Genomic DNA, 15,013 nt, shown 5'->3' with positions numbered 1-15,013 from the left:
TTTAGTCCTGGCTTTGCTGCTAAGGAAAGCAATCGACGTCCCCATGCCTCAAATTCCTCTTCTCAGAATGAAGGAGTTCGATCTCTAAAACCCTTACAGGTCCCACCCTCCACGACTTTCAAACCTCTTTGATATTGGCTGCGTTCTAGCTATTTCGTAATTAATATGTCACATGTCCCAACCCAGTCACCAGGTAGAAATAGACAGGTAACTTGTAAATTTCTGATTGTCCAAAAGATTGTTCTAAATGAAATTTGACGTAGTTGATCTCAAGATACCACAAGACATTTTTGCAGGGAAAAAAAAAACGCTGAAATCCTGTCTTGGCCAGAAAACATTCATAACAGACTTTCACCCAATATTGAAAATGAAAGTGGCTGGGGCAAAGTGTGCCAGAGACTTGGGCACTTCCCCAGAGCTTCCCTTCATGTCATAGAAAAGTCGGCTGGTAAAACATGGCAAAGATCCCCGCTGATAGTCCCAAGAATAATAAGTGTTTCTACCTGATAGTAGTGAATAGCGTCTTCCAGTTGGCGGCAAGCATTTCCTTTCTAAATAGCTCAAAACCTAACGTGATACAGTTTGTAGATTTTGGGGGCAATTCTTGGAGTCTAATAGAACGTTGCCTTGGATGGTTGAAATACACTACAGTAAAAGGATCCAGGCTCCTTTCCGCTAGGAAAGGGCACACCTAATGCTATTTTAAATGGCCTTGTTTTTTAGGAAATGGTCCTGTCATTCAGGTTGAAGGATTCAATTGCGTGACTAATTATGTTTTCCTTTGCAAACTAGTTCACCATCCATTATGCAAAAGACTTAATGAGCTATTTCTAGAGAGGGCAGGCTGCATACAGTCTTCCCTATGAAAACATTCGCAGAATAAATTTAGAGCAAAAATGCCAGCTCCAATACCATTTTCTCCAGCGGCCCTTCTCATTGGTAGAATTAATCTCTCTTGTGTAAAGTGCTATTGGAACTCGTTGATTGTTCTTCTACTCATACATTTGGGTAAAAACGAATACATTTAAAACACAATAGAGGGGAGACCGCAACTCACTTGGACATGCATGGCATGGCATCTCTATCTTTTATATTAAAAAAATATGAATTTTATCCCACCACAGAAAAAAATGCAACAGGACTATTGATTCACAACTGATCAACCTGATTTCAGGTACTGCTGATGGTTATAGGAATCGGCAGACTGTTCCATAACTTTTTTTTTTAACTCTAGAAGGCGGAATGCTATATTGGCATCTTTATATGATGTGAGAATGTGGTAAAGGGGCAGAGTGGTTCTCTCCTCTGCCTTCCTCTGTACCCCACGCTCTAGTAATCTTGGATCATATTTTAGTTATTTTTAACAGCTTTATTAAGGCATATTTTACATATTTCATGCCCAGTCATGGTAACCCTCATCCCTACCCCTCGCCCCAGGCAACCATTAATCTACTTTATGTCTCTATAAATTTCCCTTTCTAGACACTTCATATCGATGGAATTCTATAGCGTGTGGTCTCTTGTGTCTGACTTCCTCCACTTAGCATCATGGTTTTGAAGTTCATCTACAATGTAGCATCAGTATTTATTCCTTCTTATTCCATTGCACGGATACGCCACATTTTGTGTATCCATTCCCCAGTTGATGGGCATTAAGCTACTTCTACTTTGGGGCTATTATAAATAAAGTTCCTGTGAACATTGACCAGTGCACACATCAGTGTGTGGATATTTCTTTCGGGTAGATATCTACAAGTGACCTTTTTACCGTTTTTATTCAATTCTTGCACTCACATTAACTCATTGGCTATGGGTCTATATAAGTAAACCCTCCCCTGTGGAAGCACATTAAATGAGTGAAGTTTATTCCCTTGCAGGGAAAATAAGACATGCACAAGGAGAATATAAAGCGATGTCCTAGAGAGGTAGATTTTGAAGGAGGGAGATAGTGGGTTCGGTAGAAAAACAAAAAGACTTGCTGGATGAAAGTCACACTTGTGCAGAGAATAAATGAGATTTCAAGAGCTGGACTTTCTCCATGCAGACCACTTTCTTTTATTTATTTATTTTTTAACTTGTTTTATTATTTTTTAAATTTACATCCAAATTAGTTAGCATCTAGTGGAACAATGATTTCAGGAGTAGATTCCTTGGTGCCCCTGGCCCATTTAGCCCATCTCCCCTCCCACAACCCCTCCCATAACCCTCAGTTTGTTCTCCATATTTATGAGTCTCTTCTGTTTTGTCCCCCTCCCTGTTTTCTATTATTTTTGTTTCCCTTCCCTTATGTTCATCTGTTTTGTCTCTTAAAGTCCTCATATGAGTGAAGTCCTATGATTTTTGTATTTCTCTAATTTCACTTAGCATAATACCCTCCACGTAGTTGCAAATGGCAAGATTCCATTCTTTTTGATTGCCGAGTAATACTCCATTGTGTATATATTCCACATTTTCTTTATCCATTCATCCATCGATGGACATTTGGGCTCTTTCCAGACTTTGGCTATTGTTGATAGTGCTGCTATAAACATGGGGGTGCATGTGTCCCTTCGAAACAGCACACCTGTATCCCTTGGATAAATGCCTAGTACCACTTTCTTTTAAATGCCCCATATTGCACTTACTTACACAAAGTGTGAGGAACAACAGTCATACTGATTTCAGGGTCAGGATGTATGGCCTCTGGGCTTGACTCAGTCTCTCTCTAAGTGTGTGTCTAGATTCTCTGGGTTTTGTGGTTTTCTCACCATTCTCTTTAAGAATCACCCCTTTCCTCTTGAACCGTTGCTCCATTTTACCTCTGACCTGCACAGGGTTAGAGGAAGACGTCCTTGAAATATTGGATAGAAGTTGCTTCTTCAAAAAAGTATAAGTTTTCCTCCAAATCTATGCACAATCTTTTATAGAAATGGACTGACATGAGAAATAGCTCACAAGAAGAGGTCCCCCGTATGCAAGCTGACAACAGGGAGCTCAGCTGTATTGTAGAACAGCTGAGCGGGCCCTACCTGACTACCAACAGGCGTATCTCCCTGATCTAGCGGGTACCAGTCTGCTCTCTAGACATGTGAACCTAGTTGTGCTAGCCTTTCTGCTTCTTTAATATGTCCAGTTACATATCCTGTTAAAGCCTTCGAATTTACTATTTCCCCCTGCTCAGAACGTTCTCCTTCCTATAATCCAAAGAGTTAGCTCCTTATTATTTTTCATTATCTGCTTGTAAAGCCGTCCTCTGATGGAGACCTTCACTGACGACTCCAGGCAAGAGTGACATCAACGTACGCGGTGGACGCAAAATGTAGTAGGCGCTCAACACGTCAAAGCTAGAATCAACCATTGCTATTAACACCAGTAGTTTGCTAAGACTGCAGTGACAAAGCACCACGAGTGATGGCTTATACCACAGAAATTTGGCTCACGGTTCTGGAGCCTAGAAGTCCAAAATCAAGGTGTCAGCAGGCTCGTTCCTTCTGAGGGTTGGTTGGCAAGGACCTGCTACAGGTCTCTATCCTTTGCAGATACCCACCTTTCCCTATGTCTCTTTATTTATTTTTTAATGTTTATTTATTTATTTTGAGAGAGTGTGTGTGAGCAGGGGAGGGGCAGGGAGAGAGGGAGAGAGAGAATCCTAAGCAGGCTCTGTGCTGTCAGCACAAAGCCCAACATGGGAGTCAATTTCATGAACTCTGAGATCAGGACCTGAGCCAAAATCAAGAGTTGGACGCTTAACTGACTGAGCCACCCAGGTGTAAGATCATGATCTGAGCCAAAATTAGGAGTCAGATGTTTAACCTACTGAACCACCCAGGTGCCCCTCTCCTATTTCTGTTTAAATCATCTTCCCAGGGCACCTGGGTGGCTCAGTCGGTTGAGTGTTCGACTTCAGCTCAGGTCATGATCTCACAGTCTATGAGTTCAAGCCCCACATCAGGCTCTGTGCTGACAGCTCAGAGCCTGGAGCCTGCTTCAGATTCTATGTCCCCCGCCTCTCTGTTCCTCCCCGGCTTGTGCTCTCTCTCTGTCTCAAAAATAAATAAAAACATTTTTAAAAATAGTAAATCATCTTCCCTATATGTGTATCTCTGTGTCTAAACTGCCCCTTGCTATAAGGACACCAGTCATATTAGATTATGGCCCTCCACCCTGATGACCTCATTTTAACCAATTACCTGTATAATGACCCTATTTCCAAGTAAGTGCAGACTCTGAGGTCCTAGGGACTACACTTTCCCAAATAAATTTTAGGGAGACAAAATCCAGCTCATAACACACACTATTAGTCAAAATCCTATCAAAACGACATTGTTCCAAAAGGAAATTACAGTTGGAGGAGCACCAATGGAGATGAAAGCTGGACAACTCTAAGCAAAAAGCAGACAATTGCATGGGAGGTCTTGCCCATTGGATGACACGTGCACTCAAATGCATTTGACTGACCTAGACTGCTCTTCAGTGAGGCATGTCGCTGTCTCAATAAAGCAGACATTCTCCCGGTCAGGAAGACTAGCCAAACCAGACCGGGTTTTCAGTAAGGAGCTCTAACCCACCCGGACCACTCTCTCATGCACCATGTAAAGTCAAGAACGCATTTAAGCCTGTGAACACTGGCTATTCAAACACTAAACTAATCAAGAGTATGGAGACAAAGACAACAGACTTAGCTAAAAGAACAGTCAAACCTAAAATGTGTCTCTGTGTTATAATTCACTCATCCTGCCCTGGCTTATCTACTTTTTCCTAATTGAAGGTCATTGTCCATTTACCAACAGCTTAGGTCTGCTACACAACCTAATTTTTTTTTTTTTTTCCTGACCAGTGGAGAGGATGCAATTAAAAGAAGGAAATGAGAATTTCAATTTTGGATAAACAACAAAGCCTCTGACGTGCAAATGATTACTTGCTCCTAGTGAGGTAAAGTAAGTGCGAATGTGTAATATTTGACATATCCCAAAAGAATTTGCATTTTAATGCTACATCTTATGAAACAGGTTGAACAAGAGCTATCTGAAAGTCAAAGGAACTAATACGGAGATCAAGAGACTTGGCCAAGGCCCAAAGAGCACTTGAGGCAGCAATGTGTGGGCTGATGTGGGGGCTCCAATCCTGACTTCTAGTCCAGCACCTTTCCCAGATTTTATGGCTTGGGGAAAGCTACAAGAGAAATGTGGAGGAAAGGGCAGGTGTACTTTGTTCCAACATCAGTCTTGGCCACCCCCAAAATTTATGGGTAAAGTCGTCTCAGGTCACCCAGTGGGTGGCATGGATAAACATCATTTCATGCTCAAGAACACAATATGACTACTCAAGGACTTGGACATTAAATTTGATGCCCCTTGAAATAGTCTAGGTTCACTACATTTTTAAGGGCGGGTGTGTGTGTGTGTGTGCGCCTGCGTTTATGCTTTAAATATCAATCAACTACCAGAAAAATGATCATGGGTAAAACAGGTCAGGGAGAAGCCAAGGACAAGGAGAACATAATGAACCCCGTGAGGATGCAGTTACCAACCTCTTAGGTAACTGCTGCTCTAGGTTTTACACTTGGGTCTCTTTGGCCCAAGAAGATATGGAACATGTGAAAAAAATCCATATGGAAAAATGTAAAGACATTTTGCAGAAAATTAGAATCTGGGCTTAAGAGAGATGAAAATTTCTTCAGAGGCTCTTGCCAACGCACCTCATAGAGGACACATGGAAACAGACCAAAGCAGCCTGTCAGGCGGCCTCGGCCAGGGAACATATTTTTTAAAAAAATATGTTTGTCATTTATCTTGGTAATTACAATCCAAAGCTGTAGTGCATTATGAAGGTTAGAAACTTGAAACATGGTGGAGGAATAGAGAATATGTTTCCTTTTTTTAAGTTTATAACTCAGGAGTTGAGCATCTTGATGTCCAACTTGCTATGACATCAAAGGAGTTCAGCATGGGAAATGGAGAATCCATTCCCCACCCAGCCCAGCTGCTCCAGTGTGCCTTCAGCTGCTTATTCTTTTCTGCTTCCACTAGAATTTTCTAGAATATGTGTCAGTTAAGAGCTGCATAGCATCCATATTTGTAGCAGGAAAGAGAACCTATCGCAAATCATCGTATCTCAACTTTTGATCAAGGAAGTCAGTTAGGTTTTCTGAACCTCAAGGTCCCTGATTAAGCAGTCTAGTGAAAAGCCACCAACTTCAGAGGACAGGTCCTTAGATATAATAGAGGTAAGATACTTCAGGTGGTAACCTCAAATGGAAGGAGATACCACCATCTATGGTGCTGAGCATTAACACTGGAACCTAAAACCTCACAACTGACAGAGGTTATGCCAAGTCTGTCCCAACCTCAGGAACAACTTTGTATGACAGTCACCTAGGCCTTTGTGCCACCACACCTCAAGAATGTCCTTTCCCCTCTGCTTTGGAAACCAGGCCCTATGGTCTCTTAATGCGAAGCTCATTTAGACTTCTGTATCTCAGCTCAGACGCACTCAACAATTACGTATAGAGTCTCCATGTGTGCCTGAAATTTAGCTAAACGTTGGTCAAAGTCAAGTCTTAAAATACGGAGATACAGGAGGTAGGGCATGGAGGGCCATGCTCTGACTGTGGTCAGATCAATTTTTCCAAGGCTGACAGTAATGAAACCAGTCATCACGAAAGCCTGACAAGTGCCCGGTGGTGCTCTCTGTGCTGTGCATAAGCAAAGCCGGGGGTGGGGGGTGGGGGGGTGGCTTTGAAGAACCATCCCTGTGATCTATTTAGACCACACACATTCTGCTAAAAGGAGACAAATACTCAAAATCATGGGGTAAAAGCCACAGGAAAGGTGGGTGTGAGGTGTTAAGAAAAACGAAAATACTTAGCTCTGTCTGGGACCTCAGGGTGTGGGGTCAGGTACAAATTTCTCTCTGCACCCACTCCCATATGAGTAAGGATTAAATTTAAAACACGCATAAAGGTCCTCCATGAGTGTAAGCCCTTGTACATGTCCTAGGACTGTGACATTATCACTCCCAGAGACAATAGCTCTTATCCACCCCTCAGGAATCGGCTCAGGCCAGAGTGACTGGGTGACTCAGTCAGTAAAGCGTCTAATTTCAATTCAGGTCATGATCTCACGGTGCGGGAGTTTGAGCCCCACACCAGGCTCTGTGCTGACAGTGTGGAGACTGCCTGGGAGTCTCTCTCTGTCCCTCTCTCTGTTCCTCCCCTACTCATGCTGTCTCTCTCTCTCTCAAAATAAATAAATAAGCATTTAAAACATTTTAATAAAAAAAATAAAATAAAAGACCCAGCTCAGGTGTAATGACATCCACTATGCCCTCCCCTAACCACCCCTACCTAGGTACATCATGCCTCCTTTGGCACTCCCATAATACACCACGTCTGCTACATCCCAGCACCTGCCCTACTTTGCTGAAATCACCACTGTTGCCCTGGGCTCACCCTCTGTGCGCACCCGTAGGGAGCGGAGACTACATTTTATTTTTCCTTACATCCCAAACTCAGGTGCAGGGCCCGCTACAAAGCAGCGGTTTCATTATTGAGTAAAGTGCCCCTCCATAAATATTTGTTGAAAAAAATAATTATTTACATAAAATGGTAATGAATCAAATTGGATTCCTTACTGAGAAATCTGGGGTGATCTCAGAACCACTGGGACTCTGCACCTCGGCTCCAGAAGACCCCAGAATGCCACGCCTATGGCTGTGTGTTCTCCACAGACACATTCACCCCACTGCTTCCCCGCAGGCCTATCCCAAAAAAACAGTATTCATGGTAGGGGGTGGTTTATTTGTTCCAATTAATTGAGAAAATACTACGTTTAAACGTTTTGTTTTGATTTGATTTGTCTCTACCAGGGGATTTCTCAGCCCAAAGGCCTGCGGAGTATGGGAATTCCCAGTCATTTAGTCCAGATGCCATTTTGTTGGGGAGCTAGTCCTTAAGGACAGGTGCTTTCCTGCAGGGCCCCACACCTGGGCAGATGGGCAAGACAGCAAAGCAAATGCTGTGTACAGACGTCCCACCCTCAAGAAAGAAGATCCAAGAAGGAGCCAGGGCCACGAACTAGTGCCCCTCAAGGTGTAATGAGTCAAAGATCATTAATAATGATACAAGCAACACCATCTGGGGGGAGGAAAGCTTGATCATTCATGTGGGGGAACCACAAAGAGATTTTGTTACAAGAAAGAAAAAGGTGAGGGAGCTAATAGTTAGTGGCAGTTGTCTGATGGTAAGCAACAGAAATCAATTATTTATAGCCTAAGAAAAAAGTTACTAGAAATCCAGGGGATGGAAGAACTCTAGAAGAACTGGGTTTCACAAAGACCCAGGACCCAGGATGGTTTCTGGAGATCCAGGTAGGGAGTCCTGATGGCTTAAAGCCACCATTGTCAATAAGAAGAGTGCCAAGTGACTCTCAACAGTAGCCAAATGATGGAAAGAGCCTAAATGTCCATCAACAGATGAATGGATAAAGAAATTGTGGTCTATATACACAATGGAGTACTACGTGGCAATGAGAAAGGATGAAATCTGGCCCTTTGTAGCAACGTGGATGGAATTGGAGAGTGTGATGCTAAGTGAAATAAGCCATACAGAGAAAGACAGATACCATATGGTTTCACTCTTATGTGGATCCTGAGAAACTTAACAGAAACCCATGGGGGAGGGGAAGGAAAAAAAAAAAGAGGTCAGAGTGGGAGAGAGCCAAAGCATAAGAGACTCTTAAAAACTGAGAACAAACTGAGGGTTGATGGGGGGTGGGAGGGAGGGCAGGGTGGGTGATGGGTATTGAAGAGGGCACCTTTTGGGATGAGCACTGGGTGTTGTATGGAAACCAATTTGACAATAAACTTCATATATGGAAAAAAGAAAAACGAAAAAAAAAAAGAAGAGTGCCAAGTGTTTCTGTCTTGGGGGTCCCTCCCCTCAAGACTCAGATCTCAGGGAGAGAATCTCTGATTGGTCTCACTTTGGTCACATGGCCACCTATTGGCCAGGAGAAGCAGGTCACCTTGACTGACTGTCTCTTCACAGAGATGTCCAAAGTACAATTGCAGTGCGACTCCCAGAAGGGGGATGGGTTTTAGGCGGCAGTAACAAGAGCCGATTGTTGCATTCCTTCTTCTCTCAGCCACCGTATGAAATACTATGGCTCCCATTTGACCGAAGGAAAGAGTGAGGCTCAGAAATTTAAGAAACCAGCCCAAGGAATATGAATAGAGAACTTGCCTGAGTTTAGAGTCCAAGGGCATCACTATTACAATACCCACCCCACACACACACACCGGCAGCAAACTCTAAGGTCTTTGCACTGCAAGCAAATCGAGCTGGGCCTCGAAAGGTGTGCCGAATTCCAAGTGGCAGAGACATGAAGGAAAGTGGGACACGACCGCGCCATGTGCTACGGCATGCATTTGATATTTGCAACATTCCCTTCCGCGAGAGAAGCCAGCATCCTTCGTAAATGCTCTGGTGAGAAAAAAGCATGCTCTGAGTTTCCTCGGAGACTCACAAACATTCTACTAAAGGGAAAGTGATCCAAGGCAACATTTGTTTAAATTAAAAATAACAATAAAAAGAAAAACTTGACATCTATTCCTGGCCAAAAGGTTGAGCATTAAATAACATTTAAATTTGGCTTTGATAAAAAAAAATGTATGTTGTTTTGGATAGCTATATTTAAGCAATTTTTGCAAGCCTCAGAGGGAACTAAAAATGCCTTAATTGCTTCCTCATTTTTACATGTTCCATTATATGGAAAGTCAGCAGCATCTGTCACCAAATTACCAGTATTACAAAAACATTGTATATTTTATACATGGAAGAACCCCAAATACCTGAAAATACCTCCAAGTGTTTGAGGAGTCAGTTGAGTATTTTTAAAAATGTATTTAATTTCTAGTTATGCCTGGGTGCCTGGGACACACCCGAAAGCCTTTGTTTTGTTGTTGTTTTTGTTTTTTTTCATTCACTATAAGGAATTTTCCACTGAAACTCTCCTTAGTAGACTTGCTTATGAGGAGAGTAGCTGTGCATCTTCTAAAAAGCAAAACATAATTTACTTGATGCTTTAAAATATGAAACCTTACGTTAGTAATTAAAAAGACAAAGTGCATGGTGAACAGAAGTTAACATTTCAGGAACACCTACCATGGGCGGGCAAGTCTTAGGCCTTTTCTGTTCCAAAATATCAGTGATCCAAACACCAGCACATGCCAATAATGTCCATCTCATCCAGGAATACTGCCCTTTAGAGGTGAGGGGACTAGAGCCGAGAAGTAATTTGCTCCAAGCCACATCATAATTTAGTGATGGGATGGGTTTTAACCTCAACAACGTATGAAACTAATGTTCTTGTCTTTTTTCTTTTTTTTTTTTTTTTTTGACAGAAAGAGAGAGAGAGAGACCAAGCAGGGGAGAGGGGAAGAAGGAGAGAGAGAGAGCAAGCGGGGGAGAGGGGATGAAGGAGAGAGAGAGAGAGAGAGAGAGAGAGAGAGGGAGAGAATCTCAAGCAGGCTCCACACTCAGTGAGGAGCCCAACATGGGTTTTGATCCCACGGGGATCATGACCTGAGCCAAAATAGAGTCGGTCACTCAACCAATTGGGCCACCCAGGCATCCCAAGCTCTTGTCTTTTTAAAACAGAAGGTGCATTTTTATAAGAGCCAAAGGCCTTGGGCTTCTATCCCTTCCCCATTTTAAATCATCAAGATGAAAACAAAACCAGTAAGTATTCGATGCTTTGACTCTTAGTTTGACTCCCAGCTTTGCCTCAGAGGCCCAGTGATCACCATCATCTCTCAGTGCCATGGCATATTTGTCACTAACCCACATCGATCACAGGATTGCCACCATGCCACTATCTCCCTGGAGCGCAGCAGCTCTGGAACGCTGAGACTTTGTCCCTAATTCTTCCCTCCCCGGTAACCCCCAACTCATCACTCAGTTTTGCCAATTCTACATACCTCTCCAACTGGCCTGCTGGGGCAGGGGCCAACTCTTATTCGTCTCTGCGCCCCACCCCTAGCACAGAGCTCAGTAAATATTGGCTAAGTAAAAGAATAAATAAAAGGAACGAACACATCACATACGATAACGTGTAAACCCTCCAAAAGTAATAACAGAGCAACAAACACAATCTAGCGTTATTGACTCCTTCTAAAGTCCTTTTTACTTATATGCCTTTTCTGTTTCTGGCTGTTCCCTTTGCTCCAATCAGACACATTAATTTCCCTTGAGTTCACCTTTCGCTGCTTCCCTGATATCTTGGCTCTCTTGTTATACCTAGAGTACATCCAAACTATAATTAGACATGTATCACATGCATGGGCCCTCACAGCCTGGCCCAGCTTTCCTATATAAACAACTCTACCCAATGAACTCTAAAAGCAAGACAAAAATAGTCACTATTAGATTCTCTTGGAATGCCCTTTCTTTTTCTTGGTGTGGTCACTGCCTTTTGGATTCTCAAGGACTAGTTGCTAGACACCTCCACTATGAAGACTTTTCTGACCTGCACCCCCATCACTGGTTTCTTCCATTAAGACACTTAAGGGGTACCCGGGTGGCTCAGTCAGTTGAGCATCCGACTCTTGATTTTGGTTCAGGTCATGATCTTGTGGTTCGTGGGATCGAGTCCCACATCAGGGTCTGTGCTGATGGTGCAGAGCCAGCTTGGGACTGTCTCTCTCCCTCTCTCTCTCCCCCTCCCCTGATGTCCCTCTTGGTGTCTGCAACACTAAGTATGTCTTCACGTGGATCTTTGGGAATCAATTAGAGGAAGAAGGAGGAGGAGGAGGAGGAGGAGGAGGAGGAGGAGAAGGAGAAGGAGAAGGAGGAGGAGGAGGAGGAGGAGGAAGAGGAGGAGGGGGAAGAAGAGTGTGGTTATGAATGAATAAGTGTGGTAATATTTTCATATAACACAAAGAATCTTCCAGTCTGTAGGTGGATGTGCAATCTGCTGCCACTTGAAACCCTTAGAACTTCACCGCTGGCTTATGAACTATTTTCTCTGCCCTCCTGCTCACACATTACTGTTCTAAATCCCTCTTTCCTTTTTTTACTATTCCTTCCAGGCAAACAAAACTGCCATTGCATTGATTTCAAACACTTTATATATTTTTTTGTTTGATTGCTGGGTATTCATTTTAATTACTTTGTATTACTTTGTTACTTATGTGACGGAAATCCTGAGTAAAGCAGCTCAAACCACTAAGGGGATCTCATGGAAGGATGTCTGGTACCTGATGGGATCCTGGAGCTGGGTTATTGCAATGGGAGATAAGCAGTGCTGGGGCTGGCGCTGTGCAGAGGGCTCCAGAGTGTCCCCCCCTCCCGCCACTGCCCTGACCTTCTTGTGCGTCTGCACTCCTGGCCAGTGGGATGCCCATGAAGTTGCTTCCTTCCCTGCTCTGATGTCCAGGCAGCTGGAGAAATACTCATCTGTTTTGATTTCTACATTCCTGAAGAAGCCCCCCGAGTGGCTCAGAGTGAGCCTAAGTCAGGGACTCCACAGGAATATATACTCTGAGCACAAGTAGTCTCAAAAGATGTAAGGAAAGGGGGCTGCAGGCTGCAGGCTTTTAGAGGGCCAAGGTGTACATTAGCATATTAAAGGCTCTGAGAAGTCCTGCAGATTAACCTAGCATATGCCAAGTCTATGTGAGCACAGGTTACCTTCTCAAAGCATTAATTAATGTCTCCCCCAAACACTTGAGACTCACTGTGTTAAACCGGTCGGCCTTAATAGCGGGTGCTTCCAGCTCCCAGCCCAGGGACCAATTTCCTCACGCAGGCTCCGTGAAACAAGCAAGGACAATCTTAGGGTCTCCTCCCTGCCTTTGAGGTTTCTACGTGTTGTTTTTTTCTTTTTAATTTTTTCTAATGTTTATTTATTTTTGAGACAGAGGGAGACAGAGCACGAGTGGGGTAGGGGCAGCGAGAGAGGGAGACACAGAATCCGAAACAGGCTCCAGGCTCTGAGCTGTCAGCACAGAGCCCGACGCGGGGCTCGAACTCACGGCCCGCGAGATCATGACCTGAGCTGAAGTCGGACGCTTAACTGACCGAGCCACCCAGGCGCCCCATCTATGTGTTTTTTTTTTTTCTTTTTTTTTTTTCCTCTCTTTTTTTCTTTTTTTTTTTTTTTTTTTTTTTAATTTTTTTTCAACGTTTTTTATTTATTTTTGGGACAGAGAGAGACAGAGCATGAACGGGGGAGGGGCAGAGAGAGAGGGGGACACAGAATCGGAAACAGGCTCCAGGCTCCGAGCCATCAGCCCAGAGCCTGACGCGGGGCTCGAACTCACGGGCCGCGAGATCGTGACCTGGCTGAAGTCGGACGCTCAACCGACTGCGCCACCCAGGCGCCCCTCCATCTATGTGTTTTTAAATAATTTATGTCCTGTCTATGTAGTCAAGACATCGACCTGCAATTGGGCCTAAACCCAACGGCAGTGTGGACCTGACCCACCCACCTGCCCTCTCAACACGGCCACTCACACATTCTGAGCCCATTTCATTCACTTCTAGGAGGAGATCATAACACTTAAATCGGAAAATAGACACTCTGTAAGGTCGTAGGTGCAAAACATCTAGGAGAGTCCTTGGCCAGCAAGGAGCCTTCAAGACATGGGAGTTGCTTCCCTTTCATTGTCCTAACCTTTGGGGAAGGGTGAGTTGCCAGAGAAAGAGCTGGTCACATTCTCTCTCTCTCTCTCTCTCTCTCTCTCTCTTTCTCCCTGTCTCCCCCTGTCTCCCTCCCTCTCTCTCTTTCCTTCCCTCTCCCTGAATATAAAATATGGATACACCATTTGGAACTTCATGTCACTGAATTCAAAATTACCATCCTTTCCTCTCCTCTTCCTCTTTCTTTCTCTCTCTCGGTGGCCTCTCTCCCTCGCACCCCTTCTCCTACTTTATTCTTTCCCTCTCGCTGGCTTTCTTCTTCCACGTCGCTAGAAACCTGCCAAGTATCTGCAGCCTGAGGAAGAATGTCAGTTCATAGGGGTTGGTCTTCAAAGGATTGGGGTGGGGAATTCAGTGGATGGAACCCGGGGCCCAGAGCAAACAGGATGTCTTGTGTATTCCCGAGACTTCTAAGTGTCAGAGGACACAGTCAACATTGCTCAGATGTTCAGGACATGCTTGATATCTACCACCCATCTCAAGGATCGATCGCGACTCAATTTTCAGACTCTCTCCTGGCAATATTGTCCTTTTTTTCCTCCTCCTTCGCCTCAACCTGCTTCCTCTTCTTTTTTCATTTTTTTTTAAATTTTTTTTTTAACGTTTTATTTTATTTTTGAGACAGAGAGAGACAGAGCATGAGCAGGGGAGGGCAGAGAGAGAGGGAGACACAGATTCGGAAGCAGGCTCCAGGCTCTGAGCCATCAGCCCAGAGCCCGACGTGGGGCTCGAACTCACGGACCGTGAGATCGTGACCTGAGCTAAAGTCGGACGCTTAAACCACTGAGCCACCCAGGCGCCCCTCTTTTTTCATTTTTTAAAGAGAAACTAGCCACAGGAATGCTAGCTCATCGGGTCTTAGCTCCTCCTGCCAGGAAGTGACTCAGAAGATACCACTCAGCTCCATCAAAGTCCCTGCTTCTCTCCTTTTCCCTGCTCTGATCATACGCAAATTAGTTTTAAAAATCTATGAACTGTACTAGGTACGGGTCGGCAGGATTAGTGCTTTGGGGTGATTTTTCTCTGGGCACTTCGGGGTATTTATATATTAATGTAATACCGGAGAAATAGATGTGAACAACATTTCTGTGTCTGTAGAGTTTGTGTCTCTAGTAAAAGAGGCATTACGAGAAGACCCTCACAGAGGAAACCATTTCTTCCTGCAGAGAATGAAAAAACGTGGGTCTTGGTTTCTTTTTTTTTTTAATATAACTTATTGTCACGTTGGCTAATATACAGTGTATACAGTGTGCTCCTGAGGTTTGGGGAGTAGAGTCCCATGATTCATCACTTGCATACAACGCCCAGTGCTCATCCCAACAAGTGCCCCCCTCA

Source organism: Panthera pardus, unplaced genomic scaffold (assembly GCF_024362965.1).
Source record: "Panthera pardus isolate Hobbes unplaced genomic scaffold, ASM2436296v1 HiC_scaffold_13, whole genome shotgun sequence".
Lineage (NCBI taxonomy): Eukaryota > Metazoa > Chordata > Mammalia > Carnivora > Felidae > Panthera > Panthera pardus.
The sequence above is the reverse complement of the archived record's forward strand: the minus strand, read 5'-3'. Positions refer to the sequence as shown.